The sequence below is a fragment of the Callithrix jacchus genome, chromosome 17 (assembly GCF_049354715.1).
Source record: "Callithrix jacchus isolate 240 chromosome 17, calJac240_pri, whole genome shotgun sequence".
NCBI classification, from domain to species: domain Eukaryota; kingdom Metazoa; phylum Chordata; class Mammalia; order Primates; family Cebidae; genus Callithrix; species Callithrix jacchus.
In genome coordinates this window covers 6,969,817-6,996,081 of record NC_133518.1, presented here as the reverse complement: position 1 = coordinate 6,996,081, position 26,265 = coordinate 6,969,817, and the positions used below count along the sequence as shown (strand labels likewise).

At 51.2% G+C, this 26,265-nt stretch overlaps 2 long non-coding RNA genes across 28 annotated transcripts in view; one reads left to right on the top strand and one right to left on the bottom strand.

The window, feature by feature from the left end:
• LOC103791234 (uncharacterized) overlaps positions 1 to 14,334 on the bottom strand; it is a 33,801-nt gene extending 19,467 nt beyond the window's left edge. For 3 of the 25 annotated variants that reach the window (XR_013528836.1, XR_013528831.1, XR_008479380.2), the window contains exons 1-6: positions 9,073 to 9,400; positions 6,591 to 6,765; positions 5,376 to 5,453; positions 3,667 to 3,764; positions 2,839 to 2,953; positions 2,590 to 2,675 (exon numbers count right to left, since the gene is read on the bottom strand). This is a non-coding gene — a long non-coding RNA (uncharacterized LOC103791234). Of the gene's footprint in view, positions 1 to 2,589; positions 2,744 to 2,838; positions 2,954 to 3,666; positions 3,765 to 4,252; positions 4,384 to 5,366; positions 5,454 to 6,299; positions 6,412 to 6,590; positions 6,766 to 6,865; positions 7,725 to 9,072; positions 9,416 to 9,545; positions 10,444 to 14,165 lie in introns of those variants that run through there. The other 22 variants (XR_013528833.1, XR_013528839.1, XR_013528834.1 and 19 more) reach the window with 22 other exon arrangements.
• Positions 14,335 to 14,562: 228 nt separating this feature from the next.
• Positions 14,563 to 26,265, top strand: part of LOC128931286 (uncharacterized) — a 39,098-nt gene continuing 27,395 nt past the window's right edge. For 2 of the 3 annotated variants that reach the window (XR_013528851.1, XR_013528850.1), the window contains exons 1-2: positions 14,563 to 14,744; positions 18,442 to 18,604. This is a non-coding gene — a long non-coding RNA (uncharacterized LOC128931286). Of the gene's footprint in view, positions 14,745 to 14,792; positions 14,851 to 18,441; positions 18,605 to 26,265 lie in introns of those variants that run through there. The other variant, XR_013528852.1, reaches the window with a different exon arrangement.

The following is a 26,265-nucleotide window of genomic DNA, read 5'->3' as shown; positions in this document are numbered from 1 at the left end:
GTCAGGGTGGAGGAAGGAGAAGGTTTGTTGTCTGGGGAAGCCCTGATTCCTAGATGGTGCCTGTTTGCTGTGTTCTCAGGTGGTAGAAGATGTAACAGAGCACTCTGGGGCCTCTTTTACCAGGCACGAATCCGATTAATGAGGACTCCTCCGTCAATAGCTGCAATCACCTCACAAAGTCCTCACCTCTGATACCGTTACATCGGGGATTAGGATTCAACATGAACTTTGAGGCAGACATTCAGTCTATAGCATATGCTATCCCTCTTTTTTCTTTTTCTTTTTTTTTTTTTTTTTGAGACAGAGTTTCCCTGTTGTTACCCAGGCTGGAGTGCAATGGCATGATCTCCGCTCACTGCAACCTCCGCCTTCTGGGTTCAAGCAATTTTGCTGCCTCAGCCTCCTGAGTAGCTGAGACTACAGGCGCGTGCCACCATGCCCAGCTAATTTTTTTGTATTTTTAGTAGAGACAGGGTTTCACCATGTTGACCAGGATGGTCTCAATCTCTTGACCTCATGATCCACCCGCCTCGGCCTCCCCAAGTGCTGGGATTATAGGCACGAACCACCGTGCCATGCCCCCTTTTTTCTTTAAGTGCCATCCCAGCCTTTTGCAGGTCTGGGCTCCACATTTCACTTCTGGTCATCGGTGAGTAACTCAGTAGTCTCTGTTATACCAGGTACCTTTAATGACTGGAGGTCCTACTGCAAGCTGTGTGACTTTGCCCTCCCAAAGTGCTAGGATTACAGGCATGAGACACTGTGCCCAGCCTTAGTATTATTATTAAGACAGAGTTTAGCTCTTATTGCCCAGGCTGGAGTGCAATACTGCAATCTTGGCCCACGGCAACTTCCACCTCCTGGGTTCATGTGATTCTCAAATGATTCAATCCTCCCAAGTAGCTGGGACTACAGGCATGCACCACCACGCCCAGATAATTTTTTTGCATTTTAGTAGAGATGGGGCTTTACCATGTTGGTCAGGCTGGCCTCAAACTCCTGACCTTAGGTGATCTACCTGCCTTGGCCTCTGAAAGTGCTGGGATTACCCCATACGCACAGTGTTGGGCAGTGTGTAAAGACAGCTGGAGCCAGAATGTTCGTGAGCTGATTATTGTTGAAGCTGGGTGTCAGTACATAGGGTTCATTATGCATTCTCTAGCTGTTATAGACAGAAATTCCCATAATAATTGGTTTTAAAAGAAATCAGCCAGGCAAAGTGGCTCATGCCTATAATTCCTGCACTTTGGGAGATGAAAGTGGAAGGATGGCCTGGGGCCAGGAGTTTGAGACCAGCCTGGGCCATACAGGAAGACCCTGTCTCTACAAAAAATTCAAAAAATTAGCCAGGTGTGGTGGTGCACACCTGTAGTCCCAGCTACTTTGGAGGCCAAAGTGGGAGGACCATTTGAGCCCAGGAGTTTGAGGCTGCAGTGAGCTATGACTGTGCCATTGCACTCTGGCCTGGGTGACAAAAAGAGACCCTGTCTCTAAAAAATAATTTTTAAAAGATATTTAATTAACTAATTTACATATCTGAAGATGGAGTTTCACTCTGTCATCCAGGCTGTAATGCAGTGGCATCATCTCGGCTCACTACATCTCCCAGGTTCAAGCAATTCTCCTACCTGAGCCTCCTAAGTAGCTGGGATTGCAGGTGTGGACCACCACACCCAACTAATTTTTGCATTTTTATTAAGAGACATGATTACGCCATGTTGGCCAGGCTGGTCTCAAAATCCTAAACTCAAGTGCTCCACCTGCCTCAGCCTCCCAAAGTGTGAGATTCCAGGCGTGAGCCACCATGACAACCTTTTATATAAATTTTCTTTTTTAAAAGGGTTCTGGTTGGGTCAGTTGACAGGCCCCAGGTCCCTTGAGTCTCATTTACTTCCATTGCATGGCAGCAGCTTCTGTCCCTTCCCTGTTCCCCAGGAACAGGAGCCAGCACACCACTCCTTCCCTGCCCAGGTCCTCCGGCCCCACCTTGCCTCCGCCCAAGGCCACTCTCCTGGCAAGCCCACCCCAGTGCCTGGGATCTAGGGGAGGAGAGGCAGGTGGGGGTGGGCTTGCCTGCAGTGTAGAGATGATGCCAGTGGCCACCTGAAGCACAGCACTCATGGTGTCTGACACTTCAAACAAAGCTTTCCTGTCCTCCTGGGAGGAACATGGCAGAAGATGTTCCTCTTGGCACCCAGGGTCCCCACAGCCACACCCCACACTGAGGCATCCCTGCTGCCTTCCATGGGAAGAATACTCAGTACCCAAAGGAAGGGCCGAGAGCTCCAAAAGCAGCCACAGATGGGGCTGAGTGCACAGGATTGGTGTAGGTACAGCAATCTTGAGGGTCCCTGCCTGGGTATGCTAGAACCCCGAGAACTGGCACATGGTGTGTAGGCAGGCAGGCCTCCCACAGCCACTGTCCCCAGCCTCACAACTGTAGGTCTTTGTTGCAGGTGCTGGCAAGTTCCTTGAGGGTCATCAGGAGCACAGAATGTTGCAAGAAGAGGGAGGCATGGGGTTGGACCAGGAATTCTGCCCCTGCTGGGGATCTCATATCCACCCTTCCTTTCTCCCTGCCATGCTCACCTGCCCAAACACACACCCTTGCTTTGCTCCAGATCAGCTCCAAGCTGTCGGGGTTTTTCTTCTGGGGCATCAGGCTGCTTCTGGTGCTGCAGACAAAGATGCAGGCACTGAAAGGGCTAGGCCCTTGTCTGGTCCAGCAGCTGACTGGCCAGGTCTGGCAGAGGGCGGGGAGGAAGGAAGCCATGCCTAAGGGGTGTGGAGAATGCAGAGGCTGGGAGGGGCAGGTGGAAGTGGCAGTTCAGGGCTTACCTGTAGGCATCTGAGAGCTACATGAAGCTGAATTCCTTGGTGCCACAGAGGATGAGGTCCCTGGCCATACTGCTGAGATGGGTCATGCAGAATGAAGCCTAGAACAGGAACTCAGCTTGGAGAAAGAAAAGATTCCCAGTCACCAAGCCTCTCTGGTACTCACCCAGCCTGACCATACAGGGAGAAAGAGGACATTAGGCGGTAGGGGGGACCTGGCTACATTTTCATTTTTTTTCTAGACAGGGTCTGCTCTGTTGCCAGGATGGAGTGCAGTGGTGAGATCTTGGCTCACTGCAGTCTCCACCTCCTAGGTTCTAGCAATTCTCCTGCTTTAGCCTTCTGAATAGCTGGCCAATGGCCAGCTAATTTTTCTATTTTTGTTAAAGACGGGATTTCACCATGTTGGCCAGGGTAGTCTTGATCTCTTGACCTCGTGATCCACCTGGCTGGGTCTCCCAAAGTTCTTGATTAGAGGTGTGAGCCACTGTGCCTGACCTAAACGTTCATTCTGAGTAAAGATGGAGTCTTGCTATGTTGCCCATGCTGGTCTAAAACACCTGGGCTCAAGTAATCTTCCTGCCTTGGCCTCCCAGAGTGCTGGAATTACAAATGTGAGCCACTGCATTTAGCCTGTTTTTTGTTATTCTTGTTGTTTTAAATAAACCAGCTTTGGCTGGGTGTGGTGGCTCACTCCTGTAATCCCAGCACTTTGGGAGGCCAAGGTGGGCAGATCATGAGGTCAGGAGATCCAGACCATCTTGGCCAAAACGGTGAAACCCTTTCTCTACTAAAAATACAAAAATATTACCCGGGTGTGGTGGCACGCACCTGTAATCCCAGCTACTTGGGAGGCTGAGCCAGGAGAATTACTGGAACCTCGGAGGTGAAGGTTGCAGTGAGCTGAGATCGTGCCATTGCACTCAAGTCTGGCAACAGAGCAAAACAAAACAAAAAATAAGATAAACCAGCTTTACTGAGGTATTGTTCACATAAAATCTACCCATTTATTTATTTTTATTTTATTTTAATTTTTGAGATAACGTTTCACTCTTGTTGCCCAGGCTAAAGTGTACTGGTGTGATCTCAGCTCACTGCAGCCTTGGACTCCTGGGTTCAAGCGATTCTCCTGCCTCAGCTCTCCAAGTAGCTACAGGTGCTCACCATCACACCTGGTTAAATTTTGTATTCTTAGTAGAAATGGGGTTTCACCAAATTGGCCAGTGCTGGGATTACAGGCGTGAGCCACCGTGCCCTGCCCAATTTACTCATTTAAAGTTTACACTTTAGTGTACAATCAGTCTGACCATACAGGAGTAGGAGAAGACTGGAGAGAAGCTGGGCGGAGGGACAGAAGTGAGGCACCGGGCAGGGGACTGGCTCCCCAAAGTCACTTCACCCATGAAGTCATGCTCACTGGTGGCATCCAGGCTGTGAAGAGTGATGGCACCAAAGTTGAGTTCTGGGGGTTGGGAGGAAGCAGGGCTGGGCTGGAGAACAGGGAGTGTGGCCTCCTCTCCCCTAAGCTGGTTGCCTGGCCCCCTCCCCCTGGAAAAAGGATCAGGGAAGAGGATTAGGGTGGGTGGGGTGGGAGCTGGGTAAAGGCATCTTTTCCAGTCTAGGAGGGAGGTAGGAGCCCTGAGTCTCTCAGTACCAGGCGCCCCTGCCATGGGTGACCCTTGGCCTAGATAAGCTCAGTGCCCATAGGCAATGAATGATGGTTTCACCAGGGGCCACTAGCTCCTGCATTCTGGTGTGTCTGCATCTCCTGGCGAGTGCTGAGGGTGACTCTCCCTAGGGAGGAGGGACAGGGTATCTCACCTGCTCAGAGCAGCTCTCTGTCTATACCCAGGCAATTGCCCAAAATGGCCCTGCTTCAGGGACAGGGATTCATGGTGACCAGGGCTCCTGGCAGGCAACCCTGACAGACAGACAGAAAGACACACACACACACACACACACACACACACACACAGAATGAAGTCCTAGTTGCCAGGGAAACCACCTGGAGCTCAACCTCTTCCCTGGCCCAGTCACCTTGGGTCCACAACACTTGTCCCCTCATGTCTCCTGAACACTTATCCCCAAGCACCGAGTAACCTTGGGTGCAGAACCCTTGTCTCCTGACACATGTCCCCATATGTCAGCCTGAGGGCAGTGGGCTGGACTCACTAGGAGCCTGAGGAGGCCAGCCCTGCTCAGACACATTCACTGGCTTGGATGTCCCCACCTTAGCAAGACCTGGGGATCCATGCAGGGTCCCCCTCTGAGCAGATAACCTGATTTTCTAACCCTTTCTGCCCTTCCCAGCTCATGTGTGAATCCCTAGGCTATGCAGCAGCCACCCTCACCAGGCCCTTAGGGCACTGGAGTTTCACCCACCTCCCCAGGGGCAGGACAGCAATCAGCTTTTGCACCTCCAGCAGCTGCTCAGAATCTAGGGTCAGCACCATGCACCATTGTGGAAAGCCAGGGGCAGGAGAGTCAGGGCAGCCAGGGTCCTCCCATCCAGTACAGCCCCAGCAACTCACCCAGCTCACCTCAGAATCCAGTGGCTCCAGTGATGGGGTTGGGCCCTCTGCAGGTGGGTGTACCCTGGGAAGAGGATGTCATGTTCCCTGTGGGAGAGGAGGAGCAGGGACTCAGGTGGAGGCCAGGTCAAGGCCTGCCAGTGACACTGGGACACTGCAGGCCTGGGTCACCCCGGGAAGAAGTGTTGCCCTACAGCACTGCACCTGAATGAGGGATCCAGGGATCTCTCAGGGACAAATTGCTCTCAAAGGAAAAAGAGGACGAAATGGGGCCATGTGAACCATGGACTGGGCCTGACCTGTGGGGCTCCTGGGGTGAGGCTTTGACAGGAACACCCAAAGCCTGAGCCTCTGTCACTCAGCATCTCCCAGCAGGGGGCTAGAAAAGGGGAGGAGGCCCATGTTGGGAATGACTTGGGTATGACTTGGGAGGTTTCATTTGAGGACCCCAGAAATAGCTGGGGCTCATAAAGAGCTGCTCAGAGCAGGTGGGATACCCTGCCCCTCATTCAAGTTACTAATTGTTCATACTTTTAACAGAAACAGGGGTTCATCATGTTGGCCAGGCTGGTCTCAAGCTCCTGACCTCAGATGATCCACCCACCTTGGCCTCCCAAAGTGCTGGGATTACAGGCATGAGCCACTTCATCCAGCCTGTTGCTGTTTTAAATAAACCAACTTTGCTGAGATATCACTCACACTTTAGTGCACACCCATCACCGATTTTAGAGCATTTTCGTCACCCCCTAAGGAAATTCTGTACTCAAGGCCAGGTACGGTGGCTCAAGCCTGTAATTCCAGCACTTCGGTAGGCCAAGATGGTAGGATCACTTGAGGCTGGGAGTTCAACCAGACCGTGCCACATAGTGAAAACCCGTTACTACAAAAAAATGTAGAAACTTTGCAGGGTGTGGTGCACACCTGCGGTCTTACCTACTCAGAAAGCTGAGGTGGGAAGATCATTTGAGTCCAGGAGTTTAAGGCTGCAGTGAACTATTACTGAGCCACTGCGCTCCAGCCTAGGTGACAGAGCAAGAGCTCGTCTCTAAAGACAATTAAACAGAGAAAATTTGGCCAGGTGTGGTTGCTCACGCCTGTAATGCCAGCAGTTTGGGAGGTCAACGTGGGTGGACCACAAGATCAGGAGATTGAGAACATCCTGGCCACATGGTAATACCCTGTCTCTACTAAAAAATACAAAAATTAGCTGGGTGTGGCACATACCTGTAGTTCCAGCTACTGCGGAGACTGAGGCAGGAGAATTGCTTGAATCTGGGAGGCAGTAGTTCCAGCTACTGTGGAGACTGAGGCAGGAGAATTGCTTGAATCTGGGAGGCAGAGGTTGCACTGAGCCGAGTGCCACTGCACTTCAGCCTGGGTGGCAAGAGCAAAATTCTGTCTAAAAAAAAAAAAAAAGTTAAAAATTTTAAAATTAGGCTGGGCGCAGTGGCTTATGCCTATAATCCCAGCACTCTGGCAGGCTGAGGTGGGCAGATCACCTGAGCTCAGGAGTTCAAGAGATCAGCCTGGCCAACATGGTAAAATCCATCTCTACTGAAAAAAAATACAAAAATTAGCTGCCTGTGGTGGCACACACCTGTAATCCCAGCTACTTGGGAGGCTGAGGTAGGAGAATCACTACCTCAGACACTCCCTGTTCTTCCTAGCAGCCTTGCCCCACCTCCATGGTCACAATTTGTGTGCCCTTATTTCCCTCCAAGTCTGAGAAACAGGGGTCACAGGGAGTTGATGAAGAGGAGATGTCTCTGACAACACGTAGAGACTCCTCAGTAGGAAAGGAAGGAAGGGAGGAAAGGAAGAAGGAGGGCAGGAAGGAGAACGGGAAGTGTAAGTGCAAAGGGAAGGGAGGAAGAAAGAAAGAGAAAGAGAAAGAAAGAAGAAAAAAAAGAAAAAGAAAAAGGAAGAAAGGAAGTAAAGAGAAAGAAAGAAGTGGGAAAGGAAGGGAGGGAGGAAGGAAAAAGGAAGGAGGGAAGGAAAGAAAGAAGGAAGAAAGGAGAAGGGGAAGTGGAAGGGGAAGTGGAAGGGGAAGGGAAGGGAGGAAGAAAAAAAGAAAGAAAAAGGAATGAATGAAGAAAGGAAAAATAAGGAAAGAAAGAGAGGAGAGAAATAGTGGAAGGGAGGCACAGAAGAAAGGAAGGAAAGGAGGGAGGGAGGGGTGTGTCACTAAGGTCAGGTGGAAAAGGTTGGGGCTGGGCTGGGAGGCAGGAGGTGGAAGTAAGCAAGGGAGGAGAGGAGTGGAAGCAGGGAGACACTTGAGGAAAGGCAAGAAGAGGATCGAGTAGCAGGAAGGTGCCAGGGTCTGAACTGGGAGACAGGTGATGCCCTGTGGAGCCCCCATGTTGGGGCTGCTCTGAGGAGCCAGGGTGTGGCTGCAAGTGAGTAGTGGAGGGTGACTGTGTGGCCACCCTCTAGTACTGAGGAGAAAGGGGTTGACAAGACTGGTGGTGGGAAGAGTCACTGGGGGTGGGGGAGCCCAGAGAGAGGGGCCCAAGGCCCAGAGAGCAGCTGCTCTCTGCCTCTGGTCCCTCATACTCTTTTCTGCACAGCTGTTCTGGGACATTCCATGACTGGGGGAGTTCACGACTCTCCTCACCACAGCTCCTCATACCCCGCCCCCTTAGCAGACTGAGACCCTCACTACAAGCCTGGCCCAAGTGCCCAGAGTCACTCCCTCCTCCCCTCCTTTCTCCCTGCCCTGCAGTCAGGGGCTCATGGCGGTCCGGGATCCCCCAGTACATGCTGGCACTTGCCTTATTTTGAGACAGAGTTTCACTCTTGTTGACCAGGCTGGAGTTTGGAGGCAAAATCTCCGCTCATTGCAACCTCTGCCTTCTAGGTTCAAGCATTCAAGCAACTCTCCTGCTTCAGCCTCCTGAGTAGTTGGGATTACAGGTACCCACCACCACACCCGGCTAATTTTTGTACTCTTTGTAGAGACAGGGTTTCACCATGTTGTTCAGACTGGTCTCCAACTCCTGACCTCGTGATCCTGCTGCCTCAGCCTGTCAAAGTGCTGAAATTACAGGTGTGAACCACCAAGCCCGGATAATTTTTTATATTTTTTTAGTAGAGCCAGGGTTTCACCATGCTGGACAGGTTGGTCTTGAACTCCTGACTTCAGATGATCCACCTCCCAAAGTGCTGAGATTACAGGTGTGAGCCACTGCGCCCAGCTTTTGTTTTTGTTTTTCCTGAGATAGAGTCTCACTCTGTTGCCCAGGCTGGCATGTGGGGTATGATCCTGGCTCACTACACCCTCCAACTCCTAGGTTCAAGCAATTGTCTTGCCTCAGCCTCCCTAGTAGCTGGGATTACAGGTTCACAGCACCATGCCCAGCTCATTTTTGTATTTCTAGTTTCACCACGCTGGCCAGGCTGGTCTCCAACTCCTGACCTCAGGTGATCCTCCTACCGTGGCCTCCCCAAGCACTGGGATTACAGGCATAGGCCACTGTTCCTGGCCATACTTGGTGGTCTTTAATGAACACCCTCTGGGTGAGTGAGTGCCCACTGGGAGCTGCCAGGCCCACCCCGTGTCTGTGGGGACTGCCCGTCCCCCACCACCTGCTGAGTTAGCTGAGCTTGTGTTCTTTCCCTTTTCTCCAGCTCTCTAGGGACTTCATAAAGCCCCCATTCCCTACCCACCAGCCTGGGGCACAAGAATCCACTCTCCAGTGTCCCTCACCTCTGGGACTTATGTATTGGTTTGGTGGTTTTCAAATGTCAGCAATTAATTTCCAGCTCATCACCGTTGTGACGACAGTGCATGTCCTTCTGGAAAAAACATGTCTCCATCAACACCTTGGTGCTGAAGGACCTGAGGGGCCCACTCTAAAGATCCATTAATTGCCAGAGAAGGAGTTTCCCATAATTAGAAAATCATATTCTTTAAAATTCCCTAAGTGCCTTTTCACTGAACAGCCCAAACCCATAGTTGTTTTATGCTTTGCAGAAAGTTACAACATGAGGCTCTCCCAGATCCACATCACCCACACACTGAGGGAGCAGGTCCAGGACATTTTCAATAGGAAATACAGTGAGCAGTGGAGGGACACCCCCGGGGGAGGGACACGCAGACACTGTGGACAGAGAAGTGGGAGGCTTCCCACTTCCAGCCGAAACTATTCACTCCCTTACACATATTTCTTGAGGATTTACCAAATGCCAGGCATGTCTCAGGCACTGGGGATACTGCGGTGAATGAAACAGGAACTGTACTCATGAGCCTTGCACCTGGGCAACATGGCAAAACCCCGTCTCAACCAAAAATACAAATATATTAGCCAGGTGCGGTGGTGCACTCCTGTGGTCCCAGATACTCAGGAGGGTGAGGCAGGAGAATTGCTTGAGCCTGGGAAGTAGAGGTTGCAGTGAACTGAGATCACACCATTGCACTCCAGCCTGAGCAACAGAAGTGAAACTATCCAAAAAAAAACCAAAAAAAGCCTGGGCTTGGTGGCTCACACCTACAATCCCAGCACTTTTGGAGGCTGAGGTGGGCAGATCATGAGATCAGGAGTTCAAGACCAGCCTGGTCAACTTAATGAAACTCCCTCTTTACTAAAAATATAAAAAATTAGCTGAGTGTCGTGGTGGCCACCTGTAATCCCAGCTACTCAGGAGGCTGAGGCAGGAAAATCGTTTGAACCTGGTAGGCAGAGGTTGCAGTGAGTTGAGATCGCCCTACTGCACTTTAGCCTGGGCAACATAGTGAAACTGTCTTTAAAAAAAAAAAAAAAAAAAAAGAGGAGCATAGGACATGGTAGCATGTTGGTGTGGCTTCTTCTTTCCTTTCAGATAGTCTCTCTGTCACCCATGCTCGAGTGCAGTGGTGTGATCATGGTTCACTATAGCATCAAACTCCTGGGCTCAAGCAATCCTCAGCCTCCCAAGTGGCTGGAACCACAGGCATGCACCACCATGCCCAGCTTTTTAAAAGAAATTCTTAGGAGAGACAGGGTCTTGCTATGTCTCCCAGGCTGAACTCAAACTCTTAGACTCAAGTGGTCCTCCCGCCTTGGCCTCCCAAAATGCTGGGATTACAGGCATGAGTCACCCTGCCGGCCTATTGTTTTATTTTCTGATGAAATAGCTCAGATTGTAATGCCTATACGTTCCCACGGTGCTACAACACTTTCGCATCGTTCACTCTTCTGCATGGATGCCTTTCCATCACATGCGTGAAATCCCATGTACACACGCCCCACACTGGCTCTCACTGCCGACCAGCAGGACCCTGCCTCTCACCCACAGGGGAAGCCTTGGGCATCAGGTACCCGGTCCAAGTGCCCTACAAGTGATAAGAGTAACCCCTGCCCCATAATCATCGAGGGGCTGCTCCCAGAAATCCTGTTCTGAAAACCCTGCACCTTCGAGCTATCGCTCCAGCCTGCTCGCCCACCACTCCGGTCGCCCTCCTACCACTCCAGCCCGCTTTCCTACCGCTCCAGCTGTCTTCCTACCCTCCGGCCACCCTCCTACCACTCCAGCCTGCTCCCCAACCCCTCCGGTCGCCCTCCTACTGATCCAACCCACTCCCCTAAGACTCCGGCCACCCTCCTATCCCTCCAGCCCACTCCCCTATGACTCCAACCACTCTCCTACCCCTCCAGCCCACTCCCGTCTGACTCTGGCCTCCCTTCTACCACTCCAGCCTGCTCCCCTATGACTCCGGCCGCCCTCCTAACCCTCCAGCCCGCTCCCCTACCTCTCCGGCCACCCTCCTACCGCTCCAGACCGCTCCCCTACGACTCCGGCCGCCCTCCTACCACTCCAGCCCACTCCCCTACTGCTCCAGCTGCACTCCTACCGCGCCAACCTGCACCCCTACCGCTCCAACCGCCCTCCTACTGCTCCAACCGCCCTCCTACTGCTCCAGCCCGCTCCCCTACCACTCCGGTGACCCTCCCACCGCTCCAGCCCGCTCCCCTACCGCTCTGGCGACCCTCCCACCGCTCCAGCCCGCTCCCCTACGACTCCGCCGCCCTCCTACCGCTCCAGCCCGCTCCCCTACAACTCCGGCCACCTTCCACCGTTCCAGCCCGCTCCCCTATGACTCCACCGCTCTCCTAAGGCTCCAGCTCACTCCCCTACGACTCCGGCCACCCTCCTACCGCTCCAGCCCGCTCCCCTACGACTCCAGCTTGCTCCCCTACCACTCCTGTCGCCCTCCTACTGCTCCAGCCCGCTTCCCTGCAGCTCTAGTTGCACTCCTACCACTCCAGCCAGCTCCCGTACCGCTCTGGCCACCCTCCTACAGCTCCAGCACGCTCCCCTACCGCTCCAGCCGCCCTCCTACCGCTCCAGCCCGCTCCCCTACCGCTCCAGCCGCCCTCCTACCACTCCAGCCAGCTCCCCTACTGCTCCAGCCGCCCTCCTACCGCTCTGCCCGCCCTCCTACCGCTCCAGCCCGCTCGCGTATGACTCCGGCCGCCATCCTACCTCTCCAGCCACCCTCCTACCGCTCCAGCCCGCTCCCCTACCTCTCCGACTGCCCTCCTACCCCTCCAGCCCGCTCCCCTACCGCTCCGGCCACCCTCCTACCACTCCAGCCCGCTCCCCTACAGCTCCAGCCGCCCTCCTACCGCTCTGCCCGCCCTCCTACCGCTACAGCCCGCTCGCCTATGACTCCAGCCGCCCTCCTACCGCTCCAGCCCGCTCACCTATGACTCCGGCCGCCCTCCTATCTCTCCAGCAGCCCTCCTACCGCTCCAGCCGCCCTCCTACCGCTCCAGCCCGCTCGCGTATGACTCCAGCCGCCATCCTACCTCTCCAGCCACCCTCCTACCGCTCCAGCCAGCTTGCCTATGACTCCGGCCGCCCTCCTACCTCTCCAGCCCGCTCGCGTATGACTCCGGCCGCCATCCTACCTCTCCAGCAGCCCTCCTACCGCTCCAGCCAGCTTGCCTATGACTCCGGCCGCCCTCCTACCTCTCCAGCCGCTCCCCTACCACTCCAGCCGCCCTCCTACCACTCCGACCGCCCTCCTACCACTCAGGCTGCCATCCTACCGCTCCAGCCCGCTCACGTATGACTCCAGCCCGCTCCCCTACCGCTCCAGCCGCCCTCCTACCGCTCCGGCCGCCCTCCTACCGCTCCAGCCCGCTCACGTATGACTCCAGCCGCCCTCCTACCGCTCCAGCCCGCTCGCCTATGACTCCAGCCGCCCTCCTACCGCTCCAGACCGCTCGCCTATGACTCCGGCCGCCCTCCTACCTCTCCAGCCGCCCTCCTACCGCTCCAGCCAGCTTGCCTATGACTCCGGCCGCCCTCCTACCTCTCCAGCCGCCCTTGTACCGCTCCAGCCAGCTTGCCTATGACTCCGGTCACCCTCCTACCTCTCCAGCCGCCCTCCTACCGCTCCAGCCTGCTCGCCTATGACTCCAGCCGCCCTCCTACCACTCCAGCCCACTCGCCTATGACTCCAGCTGCCCTCCTACCGCTCCAGCCCGCTCACCTATGACTCCGGCCGCCCTCCTACCTCTCCAGCCAGCTTGCCTATGACTCCGGCCGCCCTCCTACCGCTCCAGCCAGCTTGCCTATGACTCCGGCCGCCCTCCTACCTCTCCAGCCGCCCTCCTACCGCTCCAGCCAGCTTGCCTATGACTCCGGCCGCCCTCCTACTGCTCCAGCCGCCCTCCTACCACTCCGACCGCCCTCCTACCACTCAGGCTGCCATCCTACTGCTCCAGCCCGCTCCCCTACCTCTCTGAGCGCCCTCCTACCCCTCCAGCCCGCTCCCCTACCGCTCCGGCCCGCTCCCCTACCACTCCAGCCCGCTCCCCTACCGCTCCAGCCGCCCTCCTACCGCTCTGGCCGCCCTCCTACCGCTCCAGCCCGCTCACCTATGACTCCAGCCGCCCTCCTACCGCTCCAGCCCGCTCGCCTATGACTCCGGCCGCCCTCCTACCTCTCCAGCCGCCCTCCTACCGCTCCAGCCAGCTTGCCTATGACTCCGGCCACCCTCCTACCTCTCCAGCCGCCCTCCTACCGCTCCAGCCTGCTCGCCTATGACTCCAGCCGCCCTCCTACCGCTCCAGCCCGCTCACCTATGACTCCGGCCGCCCTCCTACCTCTCCAGCCGCCCTCCTACCGCTCCAGCCAGCTTGCCTATGACTCCAACCGCCCTCCTACCTCTCCAGCTGCCCTCCTACCGCTCCAATCCGCTCGCCTATGACTCCAGTCGCCCTCCTGCCGCTCCAGCCCTCTCCCCGATGACTCTGGCAGCCCTCCTACCTCTAGCCCGCTACTTTAGAACTCAGGCCGCCCTCCTACCGCTCCAGGCAGCTCCCCTACGACTCCTGCCACCCTCCTCCTGCTCTAGCCGGTTCCCCTACCACTCCGGCCTCCTTCCTACCGCTCCAGTCCGCTCCCCTATGACTCTGGCCTCCCTCCTACCACGCCAACCTGCTCCCCTACTGCTCCAGCCGCCCCCTACCGCTCCAACCGCCCTCCTACCGCTCCAACCCGCTCCCCTACCGCTCCGGCCACCCTCCTACCGCTCCAGCTCTCTCCCCTTCCACTCCAGCCACCCTCCTATCACTCCGGCCGGCTGCCTTCCTACCGCTCCAGCCCGCTCCCCTACCACTCCGGCTGCACTCCTACCGCTCCAGCCCGCTCTGCTACAACTCCAACTGCCCTCCTAATGCTCCAGCCGCCCTCCTACTGCTCCAGCCCGCTCCCCTAACACTCCGGCCGCTCTCCTACCGCTCCAGCCCGCTCCCCTACCGCTCTGGCCGCCCTCCTACCACTCCAGCCTGCTCCCCTACGCCCTCCTACCGCTCCAGCCGCTGCAGTTTCCGTCACCACCACCCACTGCAGCGAGGCCAGCCGCGGTACAGCAGGCTGCAGCCTCCAGCGTGCAGTAGGTGGCTCTGCTGCCCCTTCTCCTGGTCCTCTAAGCCGTGAACACAGTGGCTCCGCTAGAAGATACACAAGAGCCTGGAACAGCGTGAGGCGGCCTCAGCATGCCTTATATACTGAGGTTTTGCCCATGGTTCCTGGACTACATGTTATGATTGGATGAGAGGAAACCTTTAGGCCTACTCTGATTGGGTTTTATTTTCATGCTCTGATTGGCTGGCCTCAGACTTGTTTTCATCCAATGAGACTGTGTAGTTCAGGAACCTCTGTGCATAACCTCAGTATATAAATGGCTCTGTTGGGCAGGCACTCCATTCTAGGCTTTTCTGTGTCTGTCGGCTGTGCTCTTCGGTGCTGGGCTTAGAGGAGTAGAAGACGGGAGAGCCAGCTGCCGCCTGCTGGAAGCTGGAGTCTGCAGTACTGCGGTTCGGTTCGCCTTGCTGCAGCTCACCTCACTGTGGTTGGCGGTAGCCACGGATGCATGCCCCTGGAGCGGTAGGAGGGGAAACGAGTTTGGGGTGAGGTGGGAGGGCTAAGGAGGGTGGTTATTGCCGAAGGGACAAAGAGGATGGCGAACAGGATAAGATGTTGAAAAAAGACGGTGAGGAAAAGATGGTGGGAAAACTATTTTGGGGTAGATGGAAGGGGAAAATGGAGTGGCAAGTGAGAGGAGGAATGAGAGAATGGTGAGGGGGGAAGCAGGGGGCGAGGAAGAGGGAGAGAAGCTTTTGTGAAAAGATGGTGGGGAAACGTTTTTGGGTAGATGGAAGGGGAAAAGAGAGTGGCAAGTGACAGGAGGAATGAGAGGATGGTGAGGGGAGAACCAGGGGGTGAGCAGGAGGGAGAGAAGGTCTGAAAAAATACGGGAGGAAAGAAGACAGTGCGTAAAAAGATTTTGGGCAGATGCAGAAGGGAAGAGGGGGACAAGTGGGAGAAGGAAAGGTGATGCAAAGAGGGAGGGGGAAGAGAAAGTGGGCAAGCAGGAGGGAGAGAAGGTTTTGCGAAAAGAAGGGGAGAAAATTTTTTACGTAGATGAAGAGAGAAAAGAGGGTGGCGAGTGGGGAGGAGAAAAGGTTTTGCAAATAGACGATGGGCAGGAAAGAAAGACTGCAGAAAGAAAAGACAGTGGATAAAGTGGATAGTTGGAGGGGGAAGAGGGTGGCAAGTGGGAAGAGAAAAGAGGGGGTGGCCAGAGGGAGTGCAGAAAGAGGGATGGGAAAAAGAAGATGGGAAAAATAGCGTAGAGGGCAAAGACGTGGCAAGCAGGATAAGGGGAAGAAGAGGGTGAGTGGGAAGCGGGGAAGGCTTTGCAAAAAAGATGGTGAGGAAATGTTTTGGGATAGATGGAGAAGGGAAAGAGAGTGGAAAGAAGGAAAGGGGAAAAAGACGATGGGGCAAACAGTTTTGGGGAGATGAAGGGGGAAAAGAGGGTGCTGAGCAGGAGTGGTGAGAAGGCTTTGGTAAAAGATGGGGAAAATGTTTTTGTGTAGATAGAGGAGCAAACGGGATGAGAGTGAGGCAGGAAAGAGGAAGAAAACACAGTGGGGGAAAACGGTGTATAAAAGTTTTGGGGTAGATGAGTGGGGAAAACTGTAGTGAGCAAGAGAGTAGAGAAGTCTTTGTGAAATGACAGTGGGGGAAAATGTGGAAAAAGCTTTGGGGTAGATGGAGAAAGAAAAAGGCTGGCGAGAGGGAAGGGCCAAAGGCTGTTGGGAAAAGAAGATGGAAAAATAATGCTGGGCGATGGACAGAGGGTTTGGGTAGATCTTTTTCTGATTTTTAAATAAGGTTATTTGTATTTTTTGCTTTGGAGAAGTTTGAATTCTTTATATGTTTTCTGTATTAGCTGCTTGCCTGATGGCATAGTTTGCAAATTCTTCCATATTCTGAATTTTCTTCATTCTGATTGCTTCCTCTACTTTGCAGAAGCTTCTGTGTTTAATGCAATTGCATTTGACGCTTTTTGCTTTTGTTGCTGTGGCTTTTGATGTGTATTTGAAAATCCCTTGTCCTAACCAATTTCATGAAGGATTTATACTGTTTTCTTCTCTAGTAGTTTCATAGTCGCAGGTCCTACATTTAAATCTTTATTTTGAGTAGATTTTTGTATTTGGTAAGATAATGGTCTAGATTTATTCTTACCGTTTATTATGTATGTGTTGTGTTGTCCTAGCACAGTTTATTGAAGAGACTGTCCGTTCCAAAGGTGTGTTTTTGGTGCCTTTGCTAAAAATGAGTTGACTTTAAATGCATGAATTTATTTCTGAGTTCTCTATGTCTGTGTGTCTGTCTGTCTCTCCCTTGCCACTTTTATGGCCAGTACCATGCTGTTTTTGTTACTAAAGATTTATAATACATTTTAAAATCAGGTATTGTGATGTTTCCAGTTTTTTTCTTTTTGTTCATGATTCTTTTATCTATTTGAGATATTTTGCATTTCTATGTGAATTTTAGGATTTTTTTTCTGTTTCCATGAAGAATGTCTTTTGTAATTTCACATGAATTGCATTGATTCTGCAGATCACATTGGGTGATAGATATTTTAATGTTCTAGTGCTTGGACATGGGCGATCTTTTCATCGTGTCTGTTTTGATATCTTGTCTCTTTTATCATTTTCATTGTGGGATCTTCCAAATTTTTTGTTGTGTTTAGGTATCTTTTTTGGGTGGTAGAAGTAATGAAACAGCTTTCTTGAATTACGAAGGAACGTTGAATTTTATTTTTTTCAGCATTACTGAAATGATGATATATTTTTTCTTGATTTGCTGAATGTGATGTGGCACATTTACTTATTTGGGTTTATTGAATTGCCCTCATATTTCTCAGATGAATCCCTCTAAATCGTGGCAGATGATCTGCTTATTGTCTTGTCCAATGCAGTTTTCAAATAGTTGGTTGAGGATTTTTTGCATCTGTGTTTATCAGGGATATTTGCCTGTGGTTTGCTTTTTTGTGTTGTGTTTTGGTCTGGTTTTTGTACCAGGGCTGGCCTCATAGGACAAGTTTGGAAGTGTTCCTTCCTCTTTATTTTTGGGGGAATATTTTGAGTATATTTGGTATTAGCTCTTTTAAAAATGTTTCATTGAATTCAGTAGTAAAACCATGATTCTTGTGCTTTTTTTTGATGGGAGACTTTTTATTACTACTTTAATTGCATTACCCATAATTAGTCTGTTCTGTTTCTTATTTTTCTATCATTCTCTCCACACCAGCCAAGGGAAGCAGCGGAGGCCCCAGCAAGTGGCCACACTAGCTGCTGCCCTTCTCTCTGGCCACTGACACATCTGGTTTATCTCACTATCCCCAGGTGTCATGTGGGGGGCAGAGTGTAGCCTTCCCTGACCTAGGAATGCACCAACACAGGGCTCCAGGGTGAACCCAGAGTTGGGGCTGCAGCTAGAACTTCAGGGAAGGAGAGGACCCTGACCTCTTACTTCCTGGTTCCGGTGGTGAGGTTCCAGGAGTGTGGCCAGAGTGGGCCCACTCAATGTTGTGTAATAACAGGACAGAGAAGACAGCAGCCTTTAACACTTCACATGAAAATGTGGCATAAGAACCACTGATCAATCCAGTCTTGGTCAGAAAGGCATTGCCATTGTTGAGAGAGCCACTGTCTGAGTGCCTGTAGCTATGTATGTATGAAATATATACATATATATAATGCTGTTTGGCTTACGGTGTCTAAAATATTTACCATCTAATGTGTCATAAGAAATGTTTGCCTCTCCCAGTGCTACCTGCTTATGGTTGTGCATGACCCTGTAAAGATTTAACCACTTTTAATAACAGTAAACAATATTAGCTACCGTTTACTGAGGCTCAGAAATGTTTAGTAACTTGCCTAAGGTCACACAGCTAGTAAGTGGCATAGTGGGATCTTGCAGTGACAGTTTGGAGGGAGAGGAGAATAAGTGATAGACTTGATTACTGCCATGCAGATGCAGGTGGCCCCCTGGACTTCAGCTTCTCCAGGTCTGTGCATAACTCCAAAACTGCCAGGCAGCTCTGTGACCCCAATATCTCCTCTTGAGGTTGCTCTGGGATGGCTGCCAAAGCTTCTTTTTAATAAAAATCCTCATGAGAACACTGTGACCAGAGCTTCTATGTTTCTGGCATTTTCCTTCCCGTGGGGCCGCCCAACCTCAGCCGTTCTTTTGTAACTTGGCTAACTCCTTTCTGGTTTCCTCCTAGACTTTACCTTGTGGGTTCACAGGGGAGACTACTGTTGCTAAACCCTGCTGAGCGTCGTTTCTGGTGGGCAGAGTTGACAAGCCACCTGCTTCTTCACTACTCCTGACTCATCTCTGCAGAGCAGACACACCTCACTTTTTGGGCATCACTGAAGAATGTTCTGGTAAGTACGTTTCTCAGGAATCAAAGCTTAGTGCTCAGAACACTAACTTTAGAAATTTGGAATTATTTTGCACATTAAATCTTTTTTTTTTGTAAAAGATGGAGTCTTACTCTTACTGCCAAGGCTGGGGTGCAGTGGCACAATCTCAGCTCACTGCAACCTCTGCCTCCCGGCTTCAGGCAATTTTCTTGTGCTAGCCTCCTGAGTAGCTGGGATTACAGGTGCCTGCCACCACACCCAGCTAAGTTTTACATTTTCCGTAAAGACAGAGTTTCACCATGTTGGTCAGGCTGGTCTTGAACTCCTGAGCTCAGGTGATCCACCTGCCTCAGCTTCCCAAATTGCTGGGTCTGTGCTATGGCCAGGTCCAAGACAGGACCCAACCAAGTCTAGGGTGACAGCCAGGGCAGGGTCAAACCTAGGGTGTGGCCTATACAGAGACAAGGCAGGCAGAGCAGGGCCAGGGTGATGCCAAGGCAAGGGAAAGGACAGAGAATGGCCAGGGCAGTGCCAGAACAAGGGTAAGGACAGTGCAGCTTCATGGCATGGCAAGAGTCCAGGGAAATGGTCAGGGCCATAGCAGCACTGGCAACAGGGCTCGGTCTAGGACAGTGACAGCCAGGGTCAGGGCCAGAGTAGTGCAAGACCAGGGTAATTCCAGGCATTTCAGGGTCAGGACAGGATCAGGACCAGTACAGAACCAAGTAATGCCTTAAGCAGGGAAAGGCCAGGGATGGGTCTAGGTTACGGTCAGGTCAGGGCCATAACAGAGGGGCAAGGCTAGGGAAGGACCTGAGCAGGATAAGGGCCAGGGCCAGGGCTGTGACAGAGCAGGGTCATGGTGCAGCAGGGACAGAGCTGGTTCATAGACAGGACAGGACCAATGTCAAGGTAGAGCCAGGCTAGTGCCAGCTAGTACCAGGGCTGAGAAGGGTCAAGGCATATCGAGGGCAGGACCAGGACCAGGGAAGAGCCAGGAAAGTGTAGGGCAGGGCATTGGCATAACTTGGCTGTTGCAGGGCCATTTCAGTGCCAAGACAGGGCAGAACAGGGCAGGATGATGGTAGAGCCGGGACAGGGACAATCCAAGGCTGAACCAGGTCACTTCAGTGCCTGGATACCTCCAAGTCCAGTTCATGACAGGGCAGGTCCAGGGTAATACCAGGCCAAAGTATAGGACTAGGGTCAGGTCCAGAGCAGGGCCTAGTTAAGGCTAGGTTAAGGGACAATGGCAGGGTCTGGGGGCTGAGGACAGAGACAGGACATGTCAGGGAAGGGTGGTTTAAGACAAGGGCTATACTAGTACAAACCAGGCCTAGGGCCTTGGCAGAGTCATGACAGGTCCTTGGAAGGACCAGAGACCAGGGAAGGGTCAAGGTCAGGATAAGGGCAGTGATAGGGTCAGGGATATGGCAATGACGGGGCAGAACCATGGTGGGGCAGGTCCAGAGGAAGTCCATAGAGAGGGTAGAGAAAAGCCAAGGCAGGGTTAGGGCAGGTATAGGGAGGGACCAGGGCCAGGACATAACCAGGGAAGGGTAGGCCAGGAAAATTACATGACTAGGCTAATGCAGGACCAGGTCAGTCCTGGGAGAGAGCAGAGCAGGCAAGGCCATGGTGGGGACAGGGCAGGGATGGGCCATGGCAATGACAGGACCCATCAGGCACATGACATGTCCAAGTCTAGGTCATGGTCAGAACAGGACCAGGACTATGACCTCTGACAGCCTGGGGTCATGTCAGGACCAAGGTTGGGACAAAAATCAGGGTCAGATGAAGGCACGGCCAGCCCAGGTCCAGGGAAGAGGCAGTGCATGCTGGGGCTGGGCCAGTGTAGCACAGGGCCAAAGAAAGGCCAGGGTAGGACAGGGACAAGTCAGGGTCAGGGCTATGGCAGGACTGGTGGCAGGGTCAGAGCCATGGTAGGACCAGAGACAGGGCCAGAGCAGGTCCTGGACATGGATGGGGTTGGGCAGGGCAGGGCCAGAGTAGTGCAGTGCCCAGTCAGAGTTGGGTCAGGGCAGGATAGGGCCTGGGCAGAGCAGTAGTAAGGTAGCACAGGGTATTGCCAAAAGCAGGGCATGGTCATAGCAGGGGCAGGCCTAGGAACAGGGCCAGGGTATGGTGGGGCAAATACAGGCCCAGGTTAGAGGATGACAGAGTAGAGCCAAGGCAAGGCCAGGGAGAAGGCACACTCAGGGCCAGGGTCAGGCCAATGCAGAGAGGGCCGATGAAGGGTCAGTGTGGGGTGAGGGCAAGACCAGGACATGGTGGGGCAAGGAAGAGCAAGGGAAGGGCCAGGGTCCAGACCAGGGCAGGCTCAGGATCTGGATAAGGACAGAGTAGCACCATTGCAGGGAAGGGCAAGACAGGGCTAGAGCCTGACCATAGAGAGGGCAGGGCAAAAGCCAAGTCAGGGTCAGGGCAAATCCAGGAAGGGGCTAGGGCAGGCCAGAAACAGGGCACAACCAGTGTAGGGTAAGACTGGGTAATGCCATGACTGGGCCATGGCAGTGCCAGGAAAGGGCAGTATATGCAGGGACCTGATAGACTAGGGCAGAGACAGGTCCAGGAATGGCTGGGACAAATCAGGCTCAGGACATGTCCACGTCCAGGTCAGGGCCAGAACAGGACCAGGACAGTGACCACTGGCAGGCTGGGTGCCATGACAGGACCAGAGTCAGCAGGAGCAGCAGGGCCAGAATCAAACCATGGCAAGCACAAGTCCAGGGAAGGTACAGGGTAGCACATGGCCAAGACAAGGATAGGGTAGGGCCAGGGAAGTGGGTACAGCAATGCCTAGTCAGGACTGGACGAGGGTAAACTGGGGCTGGGTCATGGCTAGGGAATAAACAAGGGCAGGGTCATAGCTAGGGACACGATGGGGCCAGGAGAGGTCAAGACATGGGGAAAAACCAGAGCAATGCCGGGGACATGGCAGGGTCAGACCTTGAGAAAAGGTAAGGTTAGACAAGCTCAGGGCCTAGGCAAGCCAGGGCTAAGGTAGCACAGAAGCAAAGCAAGGCAGACAGTGTAGGGTGAGGACAGTGTCAGGGTATGGCAGGGCAGCGACAGAGATACCCAGGGCTGGTACATGGACAGCAGGGCCCACAGCAGGGCCCACAGCAAGGCAGTGTCAGGGAGGGGCTAAGACAAGGGCAGGGCCAGGTCAGAATTACAGCCAGGGTAGTGTAAGACCAGGGCTGGATATGGCCAGTGTACGGAGGCCCATGTCAGGCTAGGATAGGCTAAGGGCAATGTCAGGGTTGAGGCAAGACTAGGATAGCACAGGACCAAGGTAAGGTCAGAGAAGGGCAGGGCCCAGGCAGAACCAGGAAATGGCAGGGCCAGCATAGCAGAGAGACAAGGAAAGGCTAGGGCAGGTAGTGGCCAGGGCAGGGCCAGAAGCAAAGTAAGAATGACAGGCATGAATGAATGAAAGGGCAGGACCAGGCCAAGTTAGAGTCAGGGCTATGGCAGGGCGAGGACCATGGGCAAGTCAGGGCCCAAACAGTATTAGGGTTAGAGCAGCACACTGGCATGGGAATTGTAGGGCAGGGCACTAGGGAGTACAGTGCCCAGTTGGCTGTGCTAGGGCAGGACCTGGGTGGGTCATGGTCAGGGAAAAACCAGGGACAGGGTCACAGCCAGGGACATGATAGGACCAAGATTAGGGCCAAAAGCAGTGCAGAATCAAGGCCAAGGCAGGAACGTGGCAGTACCAGGGCTTGGCACAGGATAAGGTCAGGATGAACTGGGGGCCAGGTCAGGGCAGAACTAGGGTAGTGCAGAGCCAAGAGAAGGCAAAATCAGTATAAAGCAAAGACAGTGCCCAGGGATGGCAGGGCAGGGACAGGGAATACCAGGGTTCGGAAATGGACAGGAGAGGACCCACAACAAGTCAGGGCCAGAAAGGGGCCATGACAAGGGAAAGGGCAGAGAATGGCCAAGAAAAAGGCAGGGCCATGGAAAGGTGAAGGCAACGGGTGGGGAGGGCCAGGGAAAAGTCCATGGCTGAGGCAGGACTAGGACAAGGCAAAGGCAGGTCCTGGGAAGGGTAGAGCCCGGACATTGCCAGGTTCGAACCACGGTATGGCAGGGCCAGATCAGGGTCAGCTCTATGGCATAAACAGAGCAGGGTCAGCTCCGTACTGTAGCCAGGGAAGGTCCAGGGACAATGCAGGGATAAAGAGGGTTCGGGGTGATTTGTATTTTGCTATAGCCCCCTAATTTTAGTAATACTGCCACAAGTACTATTGAGCCAGCAATAGGGGCTTCTACATGGCCTTTGGGAAGTCATGGGTGAAGTCTGTATAGACATATTTTGACTATGGAAGCCATCATATATGACAACAATGTGGTGTTATTAGTTCAAGAACATAATAATTCTTGGGTTATATTTGTTATTGTTTAGTATATTTAGTGATGAGATGTTTTGGATATATAGGAATGTAATAAGTAAGGGGAGGGATCCCCTAGTATATGAAATAAGAAATATGAGCTTCCATTAAGACATTCTGGCTGATACCCTCAGCGGGTAGTGATGATTAGAATGGGTATTAATGTAGCTTCAAATAGAATATAAAATATAATTAGGTCTGTGGCTGTGAATGCTATAATTAGAAAAATTTGTAGAAGAATTAGTGTGGAAATATAGAGCTATTTGTGGGAAAGCATCAGTGGCTACGTGATGTTGAGTAGCTAGAATTATAAGGGGTAGTAATCAGCTGTTAAAATTAGAAGAGGGGATGTTAATGGGTCTGAAAGGAAAGTCAGTGAGAGGCTGCGTGGGTTGTTGGGTTGGCAAAAGCGTAATAGTGCAAAGAGGCTAATAAATAAGCTATGGGTGGCTGTGTTGATTCAGGTTGTTATTTTTTGAAAGTTATGTTGCTGGTGGTAGTATGATATCCCAAATTTTGGGGATAATATTTTTTATATTTTTAAATTATTTTTTAGGGTGTACAGAATATAACTTTTTTTATTGTTCCATTATACAATTTTACCTTTCTTTGGAATCTCCAATTCTCATAGTGGCAGAAAATTAGTCATGGTCATTTCTTGGTAAATTCAGGCATTTTACATTTAAGCTTAGTTAATTAAGAATTGTTCTTTTTCCTTAGCCTGGCTCCTAGGCTTGGGGATATACTTTATATCTCAGTCTCAGGGAGAGGTGTCTGCTCCCCAGACCTCCAGGTGGAAGTGTGTCACTGCCGCTTCTGCACCTGCATCCCCAAACTTTATCTGGAGAATTCAATAATAGTCTCTCATACTTCTTTACATCTAACCCCTAAGTAGGATACAGGAATATCCCTTCTTGGAGACCATGACTGCTTTTATCATTACTTCCGCCCCATTTCACCTCTTCCCTCAACTCAGCTTTATCTAGTCTGGGGTTGGAAAGAGTGTGAAAAAAACTGATTGAGCCAATATACTATTTGTTCAATTTTTGGATCTTATGTCTGGGTTGAGAACTCTTGTCTTAAAACTCAAGAATTTGGCATATTTCTTCACTGATTCCACTGTGACAGCTTCCCTAAACAATGGATATCTTGCATCTATTCCCCCAAATGGTAATTGGAGGAGGAATCCAGAGAAAAGGGAGTGTGGGATGGGGAAACCATAATTGGTGAACCCTCACATATTATCCCAGCTATATAAGAGATAGAGGATGTGAGAAAGATAAACCAAATACTAGCAGAGTTCACACCCAGGGCATAAGACGAAGAGAAGAAGGAAAAAGATTTTGGTTTTACATCTTTCCACATTGCCTAATTTGTTTTTACAATAAACATGTATTTTTTGGAAATGAATTTAATTAGTCTAAAGATTAGTGAAATGGTGAAATGGCTCACATCTGTAATCTCAGCTCTTTGGAAGGCTAAGGGTGAAGGATTGCTTGAGCCCAGGAGGTTGAGACCAGCCTGCGTAACATAGTGAGATCCCACCTCTACAATACATTTAACAATTAGCCAGGCATGGTGGTGTGCACCTGTAGTTTAAGTTCTGCACACGGCTTAGGCCGTATGTGTTGGAAATTGTGACTAGTAGGGCTATGCCTACTGCAGCTTCACATACAGCAAATACTAGAAGGACAGTAGGTATTAGGAACTCAAACTCAGTAGTTTGAGTTCTTTGTTTTGTGTATTAACCCCTTTCCTGAGGCATAGTTTGCAGATACTTCCATATTCTGGATTGTTTCCTCATTCTTCTGATTGCTTCCTCTACTTCACAGAAGTTTCTAATTTGAATGTAATTGCATTTGGTTCTTTTTGCTTTTGTTGCTTGTGCTTTTGATGTCTATTTGAAAATCCCTTGTCCTAACGAATTTCATGAAGCATTTAAGCTGTTTTCTTCTCTAGTAGTTTCATAGTTTCAGGTCCTACATTTAAATCTTTATTTTGAGTAGGTTTTTGTATTTGGTAAGATAACGTTCTAGATTTATTCTTGTACATGTGGGTGTTGTGTTTTCCTAGTAGTTTATTGAAGAGATTGTCTTTTCCAAAGGTGTGTTCTTCGTGCCTTTGTTAAAAATGAGTTTCCTGTAAAGGCATTAATTTATTTCTGAGTTCTCTATTCTGTTTCATTTGTGTATGTCTGTCTGTCATTCTTCTATGTCTGTCTGTCTCTCTCTGTCTCTCACTTGCACCTTTTTTGGCCAGTATTATGCTGTATTTGTTACTATAGATTTGTAATATATTTTGAAATCACGTATTTTGATGCTTCTAGCTTTTTTCTTTATATTCATGATTCTTTTGTCTATCTGAAGTATTTTGGATGTCTGTGAATTTTAGGATGCTTTTTTTTCTATTTCTATGAAGAATACCTTTTGTAATTTCATGTGGATTGCATTGATTCTGTAGATCTCACTGGGTAATGTATACATTCTTCATAGTGCTTGGACATGGGATATATTTCCATTTACATGTGCCTGCTTTAATACTTTCATCTGATTTATAGCTTTTGTTGTGGGATCTTCCAACTTTCCGGTTATCCCTAGGTATCTTTTTTTGGTGGCGGCAGCAGTGAAATAGCTTTTTGAATTTTTATTATGAAGGACTGTTGAATTTTACGTTTTTCAGCATCTACTGAAATGATTATATGGTTTTTTTGATTTGCTGAATGTGATGTAGCATATTTATGTATCTGTGTTTATTCAATCATTCTCCTGTTTCTCAGATGAATCGCACTTCATCATGGCAGATGATCCTTTTATTGTCTTGTCAAATGCAGTTTTCATGTATTTTGTTGAGGATTTTTTGTATCTGTGTTCATCAGGTTTATTTGCCTTTTTCTTTTTTGTGTCTTGTTTTGGTCTGATTTTTGTACCAGAATAGTGCTGGCGTCATAAAACAAGTTTTTGACATATTCCTTCCTCTTCATTTTTGGGGAAATATTTTGAATAAAATTGGTATTAGCTCTTTTAAAAATGTTTCATTGAATTCATCAGTAAAACCATGATTCTTGTGTTTTTCTTTGACAGGAGACTTTTCATTACTATGTAAATTGCATTACCCATAACTGGTCTATTCAGGTTTCTTATCTTTCTATCATTCTATCCACACTGGCCCAGGGATGCAGGGGAGTCCCCAGCGAGTGGCCACACTAGCTGTTGCCTTTCTCTCTGGCCACTGAAACATTTGGTTCATTTCGGCATCCCTGGG